Source organism: Anomaloglossus baeobatrachus, chromosome 2 (assembly GCF_048569485.1).
Source record: "Anomaloglossus baeobatrachus isolate aAnoBae1 chromosome 2, aAnoBae1.hap1, whole genome shotgun sequence".
Classification (NCBI taxonomy): domain Eukaryota; kingdom Metazoa; phylum Chordata; class Amphibia; order Anura; family Aromobatidae; genus Anomaloglossus; species Anomaloglossus baeobatrachus.
In genome coordinates, this window is record NC_134354.1 from 436,106,124 (window position 1) to 436,124,983 (window position 18,860).

Consider the following 18,860-nt stretch of genomic DNA (forward strand, 5'->3'; position numbering starts at 1 on the left):
CTAGCTGGCTATCAAAAATAGGGGGGACCCCACGTCATTTATTTTAATTCTTTTTTTTTTTTTGGGCTAAATACAAGGCTAGGCATCCTTTAGTGTCACATGAAAGGCAGGTAAGGAGAGGTTCCTCGTTCCTGCGGCGTCACACATAGCGATGTGTGCTGCCGCAGGAGCGACGAACTACATCGTTACTGCTGCAGTAACGATAATCGAGAATGGACCCCCATGTCACCGATGAGCGATTTTGCACGTTTTTGCAACGATGCAAAATCGCTCATCGGTGTCACACGCAGCAACATCGCTAATGCGGCCGGATGTGCGTCACCAATTCCGTGACCCTAACGACTCCGCATTAGCGATGTCGCAGCGTGTAAAGCCCCCTTAACAGTGAGAAATTTTTTGATACAGCAACAGTTTTGTGAAGTACCTGTGGATTCAAAATGTTTACTATACTCCTGAATAAAATCCTTGAGGGGTCCAGTTTCCAAAATGAGGTCACTTGTGGGGGGTTTCTGATGTATAGGTGCCCAAGGGGCCCTGCTAATGTGACATGGTGCGCGCAATTTACTTCAACTTTTCCAAAATTCAAATGGTGCTCCTTCCATTCCAAGCCCTCCCATTTATCCAAACAAAGGTTTTTGGCCACATGTGTGGTATCCCTGCGCTCACAAGAAATTAGATAACAACCTGTGGGGTACACGTTTTGTTGTTGCCTCTTGAAAAAGTGAAAAATGTGTCGCTAAATCAACATTTTTGTGAAAAAAATGAAAATTTCAATATGGCAACCTAAGCTTATCAAATTCTGTGAAGTATTCGTGGATTCAAAATGCTCAATATACACCTAGATTAAAGCCTTGAGGGGTCTTATTTCCAGAATGGGGTCACTTGTGGGGGACCTCCACTGCTTAGGCACCTCAGGGGTTCTCCTAATGCAACATGGCGTCCGCTATTGATTCCAGCCAATTTTGCAGTCAAATTGCACTCCTTCTCTTCTGAGCCCTGTAGTGTGCCCAAACAGTTGATTTCCACCACATACAAGATATCAACAAACTCAGGAGAAATTGCGCAATAAATTTCATGGTGATTTTTTTCCTGTTACCCTTGTGAAAAAAAAAGCTACCTGGTTGAAGTAACAATTTTGTGGTAAAATTTTATTTTTTTATTTTCATGGCTCAACGTTATAAACTTCTGTAAAGCACCTGGGGGTTCAGGGTACTCACCAAACATCAAGATAAATTCCTTGAGGGGCCTAGTTTCCAATATGGGGTCACTTGTGGTGTTTTTTTGCTGTTTACGTACCTTAGGGGTCCTCCAAATGCGACATGGTGCCCGCAATCTTTTTCAGCCAAATTTCCTTTCCAAAATTCAAATATTGCTCCTTCCGTTCCAAGCCCTCCCATTTCTCCAAACAAAGGTTTCAGACCACAAGTGAGGTATCACCGCGCTCATAAAAAAGTGGGTAACAAACATTGGGGTCACATTTTTGGAATTACCTCTTGAAAAAGTGAAAAAATTGATGCTAAAGCAACATTTTTGAGAAAAAAATGAAAATTTTCAATGTGACAACGTAACGTTATCAAAATCTGTGAAGTACCTGTGGATCCAAAATGCTCACTATACCCCTAGATAGAAGCCTTAAGGGGTCTAGTTTCCAAAATGGTGTCACTTGTAAGGGGTTTCTGCTGTTTAGGTACCTTGGCGGACATGTAAATGCAACATGGTGCCCGCAATCTATTTCAGCCAAATTTGCTTTCCAAAATTCAAATATTGCTCCTTCTGTTCCGAGCCCTCCCATTTGTCCAAACAAAGGTTTCTGACCACATGTGGGGTATCGGCGCGTTCATAAGAAAGTGGGTAACAAGTTTTGGGGTTCATTTTGTTGTGTTATTTCTTCTAAAAGTGAACAAATTTGGGGTAGAGCAACATTTTAGGTAAAATTTTATTTTTTGCTTTTTTTCATTCCACTTTGCTTTAGTTCCTGTGAAGCACCTGAAGGGTTAATAAACTTCTTGGATGTGGTTTTGAGTACTTTGAGGCGTGCTGTTTTGAGAATGGTGTCACTTTTAGGTATTTTCTGTCACTTAGGCCTCTCAAAGTCACTTCAAATGTGATGTGGTCCCTAAAAAAATGGTTTTGTGAATTTTGTTGAAAAAATGGGAAATTGCTGATGAACTTTGACCCCTTCTAACTTCCTAACCCCAAAACATTTTGTTTCAGAAATTGCGCTAATGTAAAGTAGACATGTGGGAAATGTTATTTATTAACTGTTTTGTGTGACATAACTCGCTGGGTTAAGGGCATAAAAATTAAAAGTTTGAAAATTGCAAAATTTTCAAAATTTTCATCAAATTTCCGATTTTTTCACAAATAAAAGCAAAAAATATCGTTCTAAATTTATAACTATCATGAAGTACAATATGTCACGAAAAAACAATGTCAGAATCACCGGGATCCGTTGAAGCGTTCCAGAGTTATGACCTCATAAAGTGACACTGGTCAGAATTGCAAAAAATGGCCTGGTCATTAAGTACAAAACTGGCTTCGTCCTTAAGGGGTTAAGGATAACAAAGTCAATGTTTTGAAGTGGCCATTACAAAGCAATCTCAATCCTATTCAAAATTTATGTGCAAAGCTGAAAAGGCAGGTGCAAGCAAGGTGACCTACAAACATTGCTCAGTCACAATAGTTCTGTCAGAAGGAATCGGCCCAAATTCCTACCAACTTTTGTGAGAAGCTTGTGGAAGGATAGCCAAAATGTTTGACCCAAATCATACAGTTTAAGGGCAATGGTACCAAATACTAACGAAATGTCTGTAAAGTTTTGAATTTGCAGAAAGTAATAAAAATGCCTTAAAACATTCTTTCTCTTTCATTATTCTGGCATTTGGCAAATAGAAATAATTTTGCTTCCTATTTGACCTAAAATGGGAAAAATTTATTTTGATTTCATGTTAGATAGTGAGAAAAACATGCATATGTGTGGTGCCCCTGGGGCTTCAGTCGCCACAGGGTACTACACCTCCCTTAAGGTGCGGTACTCATCCCAGGTAAGGAGAGGTAAATCGCTGGTGTTTCTCACATTCACATACCAAACAGTTAGGTGCTTTCCCACTGGGAGGGGATGGCCTGGGGTAGATAGGGGGTGGCCATCACGAAGCATGGGACTTTACCAGTCACTAGGACAACCACCTGGGGGGCGGGCACCACTTGGGGAAAAGGGAAGGAGCATCTTCACACTTAGACAGGCAACCCCGGGCACAGCTTGGGATGAGGGACACAGTTGGGACCTCGGTCCAATCTTCTTTTACCTCACACTTCTGGGAGCGCCAAAAAACCCACGGCTTGGAGCAGGTAGCTCAGCCCGGGTTCTCTAGCTACACGGGATTCCGGGGTCTGCGGAGAGTGCAGGAAACACCCACAGCCCATTCCACATACACCGGGATTGGAGGGACCCCGGCCAGAAAGGACTCAAAGTGGGAACACCGGCGTTGACCTCGAATTGCTCGTGATCGGCTGGGGCCCAGCACGGGGAAGACCAGCACTCTGGGAGTAGCAACCGGGACTGTGAGTAAAAAAAACTTGAAACCGCAGAGACTGTGTCCGCTTGTCCTTGCCGGCGCCCCGCACTTCGGCTCCAACAGCCACAAATTCCCTCATCATCCTCCTCGGCTCCCGCTCCACCTGTGGGGAGCAGAACCATCTTTGCTGCTACAACCTTCCACCCCAGAGGACACCAACAGCAGCGGCGGCTAATCCCTGGCCGCATACCGCAGGTGGCGTCACGAGACAAATCATCCCAACCATCATCAACCTTCCCCGCTTTTTATTGTACGCCTCGGGGGCACGAAGCCTGGCAGGGAAACCCTTGACATCCCTAGACCCGACATCACCAGGCTCGGCGACGAGTAAACAGTTAACCCCTTATCCCATGGGTGATACATGTGTCTTTATAGATAGTGTATGTAAACTTCTGATTTCAACTATAGGGGCTTAGACTATGTATAACAAACTATGTGGTGGCTCATACAGTATAGTATATGGGGCTGTTTGAGGGCTTACCCTGTATATAAAATTTATGTGAGGGCTCATCCTGTATATAGGGTTTATGTGAGAACTCAATGTATATAGGAGGTTATGTGACAGCTTATACCGTAGATATAAATTCAGTTCAGTGGGTTCAGCCTAACTTTAGATGAAATTCAGTTCTGGACTCGGACTTGCCTGAACCCCAATGGAAGTCACTAATTGGGCAGTTTGGGTCTTTGCCCACATACAGCCATCCATAAACAGAACACTTCCGCTTTTTTCTTCTTTTTTTTGCACACTACATTTGATAATGCTAATTTTAACACAGTACAAGCCGTTCAAAATCTGCAAGCGGCTCGCACTGGGCTGAGCATCGAGCGTACCCGAGCACAGAGATGTTGGAGCGAGTGGTTACTGGTTACCATACGTAAAGCATCTGAACTCAAACTCTGTTTCTTTGGTAAAGTCTGTGTTCGGTACGAACTTTACTTTTCAGGTTCAATTACAGTGGGTATGTAAAGTATTCAGACCCCTTTAAATTTTTCACTCTGTTTCATTGCAGCCATTTGGTAAATTCCAAAAAGTTCATTTTTTTTTCCTCATTAATGTACACTCTGCACCCCATTTTGTCAGAAAAAAAACAAAAATGTAGAAACTTTTCCAAATTTATTAAACAAGAAAAACGGATTTCTCACTATCTGTTTTTTTCTGTCAAGATGGGCTGCAAAGTGTACATTAACCCTTTCACCCCACGGGCAATTTTCCGGGGTTTTTTTTTTCGCTCCCCTTCTTCTGAGAGCCGTAACTTTTTTATTTTTCCATCAATCTTGCCATATAAGGGCTTTTTTTTTGTGGTACGAGTTGTACGTTTGAATGAAGCCATTAGTTTTACCATATAGTGTACTAGAAAATGGCAAAAAAAATTCCAAGTGTGAAAAAATAGCAAAAAAGCGCAACTGCATGATTGTTTTTGGGATATTTTATTCACTATGTTCACTATATGGTAAAACTGATGTGTTGGTGTGATGCCTCATGTCGGGGTGAGTTTGTAGACATCAAACATGTATAGGTGTCTATTATCTAAAAGAATCTAAAAAAAATCACAAGTTTGTCAAAAAAAAAAATGGTGCAGTTTTTGCACCATTTTCCACAATTCATAGCGTTCTCATTTTGTGATCTATGGCTCAGTGATGCTTATTTTTTTGCGTCTCGAGCAGATGTTTTTAATGGTACCATTTTTAGCGCAGATGCTACGTTTTGATCGCCTGTTATCGCATCTTGCGCAAAATATGCGGCGATCAAAAAACGTAATTTTGGCATTTGGAATTTTTTTTTTACCTTTTATTACAGACGGCGCTCTGCCGAGTGTAAGAGGAGTGACTCATGATAGCTACAGGAGTCATCACATGACCCTGTGCTACCATGACTACCATCATATCCACGTGATCACGTCAAGTGACTTGCGATGGCGTCGGGTAACTGAATGCTTACCACGGTACGCCGTTTCATCTCACTGTCACATTTTGACAGCGAGATGCAAAGGGTTAACAGGCACGAGTAGACAGCAGATCCACTTGTGCTTGATAGCCGCACTTGTCAGCTGTACAAATCAGCTGACATGTTCAGGAATCGCTGCCAACTGCCCACGGCAGACGGAGGGGATTAACCTGACACGATCCATGACGTACCCAGTATGTCATGTGTCGTGAAGAAGTTAATGAGAAAAAAAATGAACTTTTTTGAATTTACGAAACTTCTGCAATGAAACAAAGAGTGAAAATTTTAAAGGGTACTTTCCGTACCCACTGTATTTCTAGTGAGAACTCATCATATAGGAGCTGTGTGGGGACTCATATACAGTATAAAGTGGTCTATGTGGGTGCTCATACTGTATATACAGCTCTGGCAAAAATTAAGAGACCACTGCAAAATTGTCAGTTTTTCTGATTTTTCTCTTTATAGATATATTTTTGAGTAAAATGTAAATTGTTCTTTTATTCTTTAAACTACTGACATTTCCAAGTAATACATTTTGTATTTATTTTCTGAAAATGAGAAATAGTAAAAATAACAAAACAATGCATTACTTTCAGACCTCAAATAATGCAAAGAAAACAAGTTCATAATCATTTAGAAACAACAATACTAGGAAGAGTTCAGAAATCAATATTTTGTGGAATAATCATGATTTTTAATCACAGCTTTCATGTGTCTTGGCATGCTTTTCACCAGTCTTTCACACTGCTTTTGGGTGACCTTATGCCACTCTTGGCCAGTAGAATGAGGTGTACTCTGGTTGGAATTCAACTGATGCTGCAATCAACATGAAGAAAAGCTGATTTTTACAAAACTGTGCAGTGGTCTCTTAATTTTTGCCGGAGCTGTAGGCGGACATCAGCATACTTAATTCTGCTCTGCTGATACAATTAATATTATTTTAAAATAATAATTATAATAAATATTTTAATATGAATATTGAGCAGAATTAATTTCAGCCTTTTGGTTTAGCCCTTTTCAACATTCACAGACTCATGTGGCTCTTCAGGCAAATTCATTTCCAATCCCTGGTCCATTATGTATACTGCTATGTTATGCATAGCGCCATACATTAGGGATTTTTTTCTGTCTGCAGATGTGCACTTGTGCATTAATCATGTGACCCATCAATGAAATCGTGTGACCTCCCCTTCTTAACTGCCCGGAGCCCTGGCTACTCTTAATCCACCCCATGGCTGCCATAATGATGATCTCTGGACCTGGCAAGATCAAGTTGCTTAAATGCTGCTGTCAGTGATTGATGTAATGTGATGTAACACACCCGGCATCTGCTCTGTATGGAGCAGGCTCACCTCTTGAGCTCTCTCTATACACCCAATCCGCTCACTTGGTGTATATAAGGTTGGATTGTAGAAAGAGGAAGGAGTATATTGTATAAGGAAACCCATACATGGTAACAAGAAAAATGCCACCAAAAAGAGAGTAATGATAGTGTTGAGCGAGTAGTTGACCATTCGTACTCGCTATGTTGTTAGCAAGTACTGTCCGCTACTCACATATTCGTTACGAGTAGCGGGCACAATGTAAGGCAATGGGAAATACTTTGCAAAGTAGTGAGTAACCTGAAAGCCGTACTTTTTGAGTTAATAGTACTACTAATGCAACCTCATACCATCAGAAATGGAGAGTTCTTAATTGTGTGCTGATAACAAGCTGGATGGTCCCTTCCTCTTGAGTTTGCAGAGCACAGCCTTTGTGATTTCCACAAAAAAAAAAAATCACATTCTAATTCATCTAACCATAGAACAGTTTTCCATTTTGAGCAGACTATTTTAAATGAGTTTTGGCTATGAGCAGATGGCAGCGTTCCTGGAATGTGTTATTAAATGGCTTTTTTGCATGATAACTATAACTGTTGTTATAATTTTTATTTTATAAATCACTTTTATTGCATAACTCACATGAAAATACACATAAAAATTAGCAATTTTGTAATATATCTTATCAGACAAATTTCCATTTTTTTGGTCAGTCAGTATCAAAAGTCTCAATTCTGAGATAAAATCTGTATTCAGTGAAGACTTTCCCATTACTGAGATAGGAGATGGCAGCTATTACTGAGATGCTATAAATAGGATCCAACATGCACAGAAAAATTTCTGTGCCTTTAAACATGGAAATTGCTATATTATATGATCTGGATATGACAAAGGAAAATATTCTATATCACAACATAATTCAAATTAAAAGATTTTTATTGAAGGCAACTTTAAAATTGTACAATTTAAAAAGTGGATAGCCAACAAGGTGGGAGCCACTCTCCACAAAAATAGTAAATAGATCACTATTATAAAGGGGAGGAAATATATTATAGAGAATCATTACAAACTTCCATCTAGAACTTGCCTCTCACATGCCCAAAGATAAAAAAAAAACATATATAGAAAACCCCATATATGTGATGTATATACTAGGACCAGAATAGGTAATAATGAGCTGGACAAATGTTATAGCAAACTCCGTACAAGCAGTAAGCAGAAAGGTCTGAAAGTACAAAAGGTAAAAGGAGTAACACACCTCCCCTAAATAGCCCATGATGAAAGTTGTATACTAACTAATTGTGGAGTGAGGCACCCAAAACGAACCCGACCACAAGTTTCGGTTTCCAACAACTTCTTTATTGAAGTTGTCTTCAATAAAAATCTTTTAATTTTAATTATGTCGTGATACAGAATTTCTTTCTTTGCTATACTGAGATTCTAAGTAGATAGAAGAGGGAGAAAGGATCGGAGCTTTGCAGCTAGCTGCTCCGGTCATCACAGATTCTCATCAGTAACAAATTGTTTATTTTCATGCAAGCTATTTATGCAATAAAAATTAAAATGACAGACGGGTCAGACGAGCAGATAGCATCCGATGCAACAGGCTAATGACCCTAGTCTCAGGATCTACTGTGAGCGTGAGCTGAGTACCATTCTGTGAGATTAATTTCGCCATCTTCTCCGCTGCCCTGTCTCAGTAATAGGATTATTTCATCAGGGGGAGGTGGTAACTGAAGGCACTCCTTTGTTATTTTAGCTGTGTGCTTAGGGTCATTGTCTTGTTGGAAGGTGAACTTTCAGCCAAGTCTTAAGGTGGCTTTACACACTGCAACATCGCAAACGACATCGCTGTAACGTCACCGGTTTTGTGACGTTATAGCGACCTCCCCAGCAACATTGCAGTGTGTGAAACACATCAGCGACCTGGCCCCTGCTGTGAAGTTGTGATCGCTACAAATCGTTCAGGACCATTCTTTGGTCCTTTGTTTCCCGCTGTGCAGCAAAGTTTTAGTGTGTAAAGGGGACTTTACAGCGACTTCGTTAGCGACTTCCCTTTCAAAAAGCTGCTTTACAACGTCCCCAATGACTAGCTAGGTCGTTCTGCAGGTCCGGATCGCTGTTGCGTCGTTGGCCAGGTTTGCCTGTTTGACAGCTCACCAGAGACTTTGTAGCAATCCCGGCCAGGTTGGGATCGCTGGTGGGATCGCTAGAAAGTTTCAGTGTGTAAAGGGGCCTTTAGGTCCAGAGCACTCTGGAAGAGGTTGTCTTCCAGGATATCTCTGTACTTGACTGCATTCATCTTTCCTTCAATTGTAACCAGTTGTCCTGTCCTTCCAGCTGAAAAACACCCCCATAGCATGATGCTACCACCACCATGTTTCACTGTTGGAATTGTATTGGGCAGGTGATGAGCAGTGCCTGGTTATCTCCACACATACTGCTTAGAATAATCACCAAAAAGTTATAGCTTCGTCTCATCAGACCAGAGAATCTTATTTCTCAGAGTCTGGGAGTCCTCCATGTGCTTTCTTTGCAAACTCTATGCGGGCTTTCATATGTCTTGCACTGAGGAGAGGCTTCAGTTGAACCACTGTGCCATAAAGGCCCGACTGGTGGAGGGCTGCAGTGATAGTTGACTTTGTGGAACTTTTTGCCATCTCCCTACTGCATCTCTGGAGCTTAGCCACTGTAATCTTGGGGTTCTTCTTTACCTCTCTCATCAAGGCTCTGCTCAGTTTGGCTATACGGCCAGGTCTAGAAAGAGCTCTGGTGGTCCCAAACTTCTTCCATTTAAGGATTATGGAGGCTACTGTGCTCATAGGAACCTTGAGTACTGCAGAAATTCTTTTGTAACTTTGGCCAGATCATCACAGATCCAGATCCCACAATTCTGTCTCTGAGCTTCTTGGGCAGTTCCTTTTGACCTGTTGATTCTCATTTGGTCTGACATGCACTGTGAGCTGTGAGGTCTTATATAGACAGGTGTGTGCCTTTCCAAATCAAGTCCTATCAGTTTAATTAAACACAGCTGGACTCTAATGAAGGAGTAGAACCATCTCAAGGAGGATCACAAGGAAATGGACAGCATGTGACTTAAATATGAGTGTCTGAGCAAAGGGTCTGAATACTTATGACCATGTGATATTTCAGTTTTTCTTGTTTAATAAATTTGCAAAATTTTCTACATTTCTGTTTTTTTTTCTGTCAAGATAAAGTGCCGTGTACATTAATAAAAAAAAAATGAACTTTTTTTTTAATTTACCAAATGGCCGCAATGAAACAAAGAGTGAAAAAATTAAAAGGGATCTGAATACATTCTGTACCCACTGTAAATAAAAATGGTATCAAAGAAAACATTATCTTGACCTGCAAAAAAACAAGCCCGCACACCGCTCCATCATCTGTTAATGGAAATATAGGGGACTTCCACAATACTGGTGGCACAAAGGCTCTAGAGAAGCGCTATGGTTCCCCACTCAAAAAGGAAAACCTGCAAAATCCAAATGCCCCCTCCCTTCTGAGCACCACAATGTCCCTAAACCTCAGTTATCATCTACATGTTTGGCAATGTTGTATTGAGGAAGCCCGCTTAATTTATGACGTGTGTGTCTCCAGAAGCACGGGCTGGGTACAATGTATGAGCACTACAATGTACCGAGCATTTTGCAATTTTAATTTTGCAACATTCACTGTTTGAATTCATGGGTGTTTTCCAGAAACTAAATCGTCACTACGCCAGTAGATGAAATCCCAGAGGGGTGTAATTTCCAAAATGTGGTCACTTGAGGGTTTCTGCTGTTCTGGCACTGCAGGAGCTCTGCAAATGGAGTCTACATTCTAGGAAAAACTGTGCTCCAAACATAAAATGTCACTCCTTCCCACTCGAGCCCTGCGGTGCGGCCATACAGTACTATACAGTCACATGTGGGGTATTGCTACATTCAGGAGAAATTGTGTAACACATTATGGGGCCTTTTTATATAATCCCCTTGTTTAAAATTGGAAATCTGGGATTTAAACAATTTAGTGGTAAAAATGTGATTATTTTTTCTTTACCGCTCAATAGTATAACATTTTGTGACACACAGTGTCTGTATGCTCACTGTACCCCTAGATGAATTCATTGATGGCTGCAGTTTCTAAAATGGGGTCACTTGTTGATGATTTCTGTTGTTCTGGCACCTCAGGGGCTCTGCCAATGTAACATGGCACCTCCGAACCATTTCAACTAAATCTGAACTCATATGGCGCTCCTTCCCTTCTTTACTTTGTAATGTGCCTCAAGGGTAGTTTTCCACCACATATGGGATATCACCATATTCAGAAGAAATTGCACAACAAATTGTGCAGTACATTTTCTCCTGTTACCCTTGTAACCCCAAAAATTGGGGTTAAAGCAACATTTTTGTGGTAAAAATTTATTTTTTTCATTTTCACGGCTCAACATAAAATTCTGTGAAGCACCTGGGGGTTCAAGGTGCTCAAACATCTAGATAAATTCCTTGAAGGATCCAGTTTCCCAACTGAGATGATTTTTGGGAGATTTCCACTGTTTAGGCACATCTGGGTCTCTGCAAACGTGACAGGGCGTCCTCTATCCAATTTAAATGGTGCTCCTTCCCTTCCGAGCCCTACCATGCGCCCAAACAGTAGCTTTCCACCACACATGGTATATTGGTGTACACAGGAGAAATTGCACAACAATTTATTCGGTGCATTTTCTCTTCTTCTCTTGTGACAATGCAAAATTGGAACTAAAGTAACATTTTGGTGTGAAAAGTAAAGTTTTCATTCTTTCCTTCCACATTGCTTTAGTTCCTGTGAAGCACCTGAAGGTTAATATACTTTTTGGATGTGATTTTGAGTACTTTGAGGGGTGCAGTTTTTATAACAGTGTCATTTTTGGGTATTTTGTCACCTAGGCCTCTCAAAATCACTTCAAATGTGAGGTGATCCCTAAAAAACGGTTTCGTAAATTTTGTTGGAAAAATGAGAAGTTGCTGATAAACTTTCAAAATTTGCACTGATGTAAAGTAGACATGTTGGAAATGTTAACTATTTTGTGTGACATAACACTCTGGTTTAAGGACGTAAAACCCCAAAGTTTGAAAATTGCTAAATCTTGTGCAATATCAGTCTTCCTGCCCAGCCCCGTGAGCATGACACGTCCTGTGTCATTCACAGAGAGGCCTCCATTACACTCCTGCGCACTTTGATCTGCCTGGGTAAATGTTATTTTGACTGAGAAGGTGGCATTAAGCTGAAACGCGTAGTCCTGATTATATAGCTACCTGATACTATCAGACTATTGGTCCGTGTGATTTTTAACTACATTGAAAATTAATGGTATTTTTTTTCAACAGTTCATAACTGCTTATTCGATGGACTATTTTCTCCTTTCTATTGGTTTTCTGTGTGGTGGACTCCTAACTTGGTCCAAAGTGAAATGATTGGGCAGTCATATTGAAAACATGGCGTGATTATTACTATAACCTGGCGTTTTTTATTGTTTTACATTATATGCCAATAAGACTCAGTAAAAAGTCATCGCCATTTCCCGACAAACCTCGTTGAACTACGTCACTCCACAGCATGGAAGTGACATGTCTCCTCTGAGTAGAGTGGTCTCACTAATCAGAGCAGAAGACATGTTCAGTGTTGTGCAGTGAATGTACGTTGCTCTGGGGGATATACTGCTGCTTTATTAGAACACTTTTCCCTGCTCCGCTGCAGCCTCACCATTTACCATTGTCACATTGGTAAGTGCTCTGATCGGCGCGAAAATACTCTGATAAAAGCAAAGTCCAGTGGGACAGTAATAAAGAGCTGCTGACAGGCAGGTACAACAGTAATATACTTATCGCTGGTGAAGTGCAATGAGCGGCCTTCTAAGAAAGTGCAGCAATGTCTCCAGGAGCTGCACGTATGTCACTTCCTAAACAGTAAAGAGAGACCAGGGAGTGTTATCGTATGTGCAGCTCCTGGAGACATCTCTGCATTTAGAAGAACGCTCATCTCACTTCACCAGTGAGAAGTATATTACTATTGGCCCTGCGTGACAGCAGTTGCTCTATCAAGGTCACACTGGACTTTGCTCTGATCGGAGCATTTTCACACAGATCAGAGCACTTACCAATGTGACAATGGTAGATGGTAAGCTGCAGAGCAGCAGGGAAAATACTTCTAATAAAGCAGCAATACATCCCCTGGAGCAATGCGCTTCTGGTATCTCTGCCTGCATATTAGAAGCATGCATGTGCAGATGGAATAGTAAGAAGCCATATCATCCACAAGATGGCAGCGCACTTCCATTGAAAAAGAGGTACAAAAAGGTGCTTATATACAAGACTTTTCAAATGCCATATCTATCTAAAATAAGTATGCACACATATAATTATATTTTTTAATAAATAACTATATTTTTTAATAAAACTACATTTTAGGTAATATGTCCTCTTTATGGAAAATTTTGGATTTCTCTGGAATAAGACATCAGATATCAAGGTATTATTATATTCAACTTCCTATTACCTACATGCCCATGTAGACAGTTTAGTAGGGTTGATCCTACTTACAGATTCCTTTTAACACCTTCCCAAGTTTGGACATATTGGTACGTCATATATTATGGTGCATTTCCTCAAGTGATCGTACCAATCCGTCCTGGTGATCATGCAGGCACAGTAGCTGTGACTGTGTGATCACCGCCAGGAGATCTGCTTAAGCGATAACCAAGACCCAGCTGTCACAGCTAGGACTATTGCTTGCACTGCCCCTGGTTATTTAAACCCCTAAATGCAGTGATCAATAGCGATCGCAGCATTTAGGAGGCTAGGATCCTATCCAATTGGGACCCCCACAACGTGATCATGGGGTCCCAATCGTTGCTATGACAACCCTAGGTGAAATGATTACCTTGGGGTTACCTGACCACAGCGGTCTGTTACATCATACAAGCAAAATGGTCTAACAGGCGATGTATCAGTATATAGGTGACAAGTGTAATGCATTGCCATGCTTGTGCACAGAGATCAATGCATTATACCAGCGATCAGACTAATAAAAATGAATGCCCCATAGAGGAATTAAAGAAACAAAAAAAAAAGTAACATTTGTAAAAAAAATCCCCAAATAATTAACAAAAAATGAAAAGAAAAAACAAACAAAAACAACATCTTCCAAATAAACATGAAGGTTATGTAAATACAAAAAGTAAACAAAAAAAGTATACGTATTTAACCCCTTAAGGACGAAGCCAGTTTTGTACTTAATGTCCAGGCCATTTTTTGTAATTCTGACCAGTGTCACTTTATAAGGTTATAACTCTGGAACGCTTCAATGGATCCCAGTGATTCTGAGCTTGTTTTTTCGTGACATTGAGCTTCATGTTAGGAGGTAACTTTAGAATGATTTTTTTTTTATTTAATTTAATTTGTGAAAAAATTTGACAAAAATTTTTTTTAAAATTTTGCAATTTTCAAACTTTTCATTTTTCTGCCCATAAACCAGAGAGTTATGTCACACAAAATAGTTAATAAATAACATTTCCCACATGTCTACTTTACATCAGCGCAATTTTCAAAACAACATTTTTTGGGGTTAGGAAGTTAGAAGGGTTCAAAGTTCATCAGCAATTTCCCATTTTTTTTCAACAAAATTTACAAAACCATTTTTTTTTAGGGACCACATCCCATTTGAAGTGACTTTGAGAGGCCTAGGTGACAGAAAATACCCAAAAGTGACAAGTTTATTAACCCTTCAGGTGGAACTAATGTGGAATGAAAAAAAATAAAAATTAACATTTTACCTAAAAATGTTGCTTTAGCACTAATTTTCTTACATTTTCAAGAGGTAACACCAAAAATTGGACCTCACACTTTGTCACCCATTTTCTTATGAGCACGCCGATACCCCACATGTGGTCAGAAACCTTTGTTTGGGAAAATGGGAGGGCATGGAATGAAAGGAGCAATATTTGAATTTTGGAAAGCAAATTTGGCTGAAACAGATTGCAGGCACCATGTTGCGTTTACAGATCCCCTAAGGTACCTAAACAGCAGAAACCCCCCCCCCCTCAAGTGACCCCATTTTGGAAACTAGACCCCTTAAGGTTTCTATCTTGGGGTATAGTGAGCATTTTGGACCCACAGGTACTACACAGATTTTGATAACGTTACGTTGTCATATTGAAAATTGTCATTTTTTTCTCAAAAATGTTGCTTCAGCATCAATTTTCTCACTTTTTCAAGAGGTAATTCCAAAAACTTGACCCAAACGTTTGTTACCCACTTTTTTATGAGCGCGGTGATACCTCACATGTGGTCTGAAACATTTGTTTTGACAAATGGGAGGGCTTGGAACGAAAGGAGCAATATTTGAATTTTGAAAAGGAAATTTGGCTGAAAAAGATTGCGGGCACCATGTCGCATTTGGAGGACCCCTAAGGTACGTAAACAGCAAAAAAACAGCACAAGTGACCCCATATTGGAAGCTAGGCCTCTCAAGGAATTTATCTAGATGTTTGGTAAGTACCCTGAACCCCCAGGTGCTTCACAGAAGTTTATAACGTTGAGCCATGAAAATAAAAAAATAAAATTTTACCACAAAATTGTTACTTCAACCAGGTAGCTTTTTTTTTTCACAAGAGTAAACAGGAAAAAAATCACCATGAAATTTATTGTGCAATTTCTCCTGAGTTTGGTAATATCTTATATGTGGTGGAAATCAACTGTTTGGACACACGGCAGGGCTCGGAAGGGAAGGAGTGCCATTTGACTGCAAAATTGGCTGGAATCAATAGCGGACGACATGTTGCATTAGGAGAGCCCCTGAGGTGCCTAAACAGTGGAGCTCCCCCACAAGTGACCCCAGTCTGGAAACAAGACACCTCAAGGCTTTTATCTAGGTGTATATTGAGCATTTTGAATCCACGAATACGTCACAGAATTTGATAAGCTTAGGTTGCTATATTGAAAATTTTAATTTTTTTCACAAAAATGTTGATTTAGCATCACTTTTCTCACTTTTTCAAGAGGCAACAACAAAACGTTAACCCCACAGGTTGTTACCCAATTTCTTGTGAGCGCAGGGATACCCCACATGTGGCCAAAAACCTCTGTTTGGATAAATGGGAGGGCTTGAAATGGATGGAGCACCATTTGAATTTTGGAAAAGTTTAAATAAATTGCGCAGACCATGTCACATTAACAGGGCCTCTTGGGTACCTATACATCAGAACCCCCCCCCAAGTGACCCCATTTTGGAAACTGGGGCCCTCAAGAATTTTATTCAGTATAGTAAGCATTTTAAATCCACAGGTACTTCACAAAAATGTTGCTGTAGCAACAAATTTCTCACTGTTAGGCTATGTGGCCATGATCCAGCGACACGCCATCTAGTACACAGTAGCAGCCTTCCTGCAGAGATGTGAGTGTTGTCCACGGGAAAACGCAGCTGCCCATGCCCAGGATTTGGGTTCAGACTGCTGTGGACTTTAGCTCTATTCTACCTGCAGAGAACACTCTCGTCTCCGCAGCATAAATTGACATGCTGAGGCTCGGGAAGCTGCACCACAGGTCTGTTTATGCTGCGGAGAAAAGAAGCACAGTGGGCATGGGATTTCTAAAAATCCTTCCACTGTGCTTGTACTGCACAACGCAGCGTTATGGATGCAGGGAAAACACTGCAAACCCTGATTGTGGGCACACAGCCTAAAATGCTACAATGGATGAATGGATTGATGTCAAACATAAATAACGTCCCACCCCCCTACATATTCTAAGGCTGTGTGCACACGTTGCGTTTTTTACCGCGGAAACGCTGCGTTTAGAACCGCAGCATTTCAGTGGCAAATTGCATGCATTCAGCTTTCCCAGCAAAGTGTATGAGAAAGCCGAAAAATCAGTGCACACGCTGCGTTTCTAAACGCAGCGTTTTGGATGCCAAAAATCGGTGCGGAAAGAAAAGCAGCATGTCACTTCTTTTGTGCGTTGTGGCTGCGTTCTCTCCCCCATTGAAATCAATGATGCGGGTCAGAACGCAGCTACAACGCAGTAAGCTGCTTTTTTGTTGCGGTCCGCGGGCTTTGTCGGCATACAGAATGCAGGCATTTACCTGGAAGTGAGGTCAAGAGGTTTCCTGTTGACCTCACTTCCTGGCAAAGCTCAGGAAAGCCCCCGGTGTCGCCAAAGTGCCCGCCCCGACCCCCGACCCCCCTCCCGAAAATCCAACATGGCCGCGCGCACAGCAGCGCACCAGCCGCCCTACTCCTGTCGCATGTGCAATAACACATGCGACAGAAAACTGCTCCCCAGGCCCTGCCAGGTCACCCCCTATTCCCCCCGGTGTCCTCCGGTGTCCCCCGTTAACCCCCGTACTTGTCACAGCGCTGATCCCCCGCGGCCCCCTCCTCCTTCACAGTGCGCGCCAGTCACATGTGCCGAGCAGCTGACAGCTTCCTGTGTTCAGTGTGAGCTACGCTGGCTGCTGCTGCTGCTCGGCACTGTGCAGCTGTGACCCAGGGAGAGTGGGTGCAGATTCTTTGCACCCACTCTCCTCAAATGGAGGGTCTGCACTACTAGAAAATGGGGGACACGTTCCCTGAGCATGCCCCCCATATTCTAGAAGGTCCAGAGGCGACGTGGGATGTCAAAAATGGATACTGCGGACCCAATTTTTTTTATTTTCAATAAATTGGTGAAAGAGGATATATTTTTGGGGAGTGTTTTTTCAAATAAATTTTTTTTTGGTTGTCAATTTTTTTTTGCTATTACTGTCAATTAGTTATGTCTGGTATCAAATAGACGCCGTGACATCACTAATTGCTGGGCTTGATGCCAGGTGACATTACACATCTGGTATCAACCCCATATATTACCCCGTTTGCCACCGCACCAGGGCGCGGGATGAGTTGGGGCGAAGCGCCAAGATTGGCACATCTAATAGATGCGCCACTTCTGGGGCAGCTGCAGAGTCCTTGCAGCAGCCAGCGTTTCTGAAAGCAGGAAGCTCAGCTGCTCTGCACATGTGACCAGCGTCTGCTGTGAAGGAAGAGGGGGCCACGGGGGATCAGCGCTGCGACAGGTATGGGGGTCACCGGAGGGAATAGGGGGTGACCTGGCAGGGCCTGGGGAGCAGTTTTCTGTCGCATGTGTCATGGCACATGCAACAGAAACCAGAGGAAGAAGGTGAATGCGGGCGGCGCGCTGCTGTGCTCGCCGGTGTGCGCGCGGCCATCTTGGATTTTCGGGAGGCGGTTGGGGGTCGGGGGGGTACTTTGGTGACACCGGGGGATCGGGGAGGAGATTTATCTCCCATCTGGCATGTTTGATCATGCCAGATGGGAGATAAATCATTTTTTACCGGCGCTGTCATTTACTGTAACGTGATCATCGGTATACGGTGTGTATACCGGTGATCACGTGAGCGGGGACTGGAAAAACCGGCCTGAATCATGATCTCCAGGGTCTCAGCTACCCCCGGTAGCTGAAATCCCGGAGATTTTCTGACTCTTGGGGGCGCTACTCTTTTTTTCTGACCGCTGTTAAAAAGCGGCGGATCGGAAGAAGTACCCTTAATTACTGCCGTTAAAAGGCGTATCGGCGGTCGTTAAGGGGTTAATATTGCTGTGTCCCAAACAAAGTGATCTATAAATCTGTTATACTGTACTAGATAACCCCTTCGGTAAACATGGTAAAAAAAATTAAAACATGGAAGACAGTAGGCCTTTCATCAAACTGCTTGCAAAAAAAATGAATAAAACGAGATAAAATCTAAATAAATATGGCATCTCTGAAAAGGTCTTCTCGTGCCACAAAAGCCACCTTACTTCATCAGCTGAAAACTAAAAAAGCTATGGCTGTCGGAATATAGTGATGCAAAATCAATTTTTGTTCTATAAAATTGTTTTTATTGTGAAGAAGACAAAACATAAAAACCCACATAAATGTGGTATCACTGTAATTGTACTGATCTGAGGAATACAGCCTTATCACTTTTACCAAACAGTGAACATAAAAA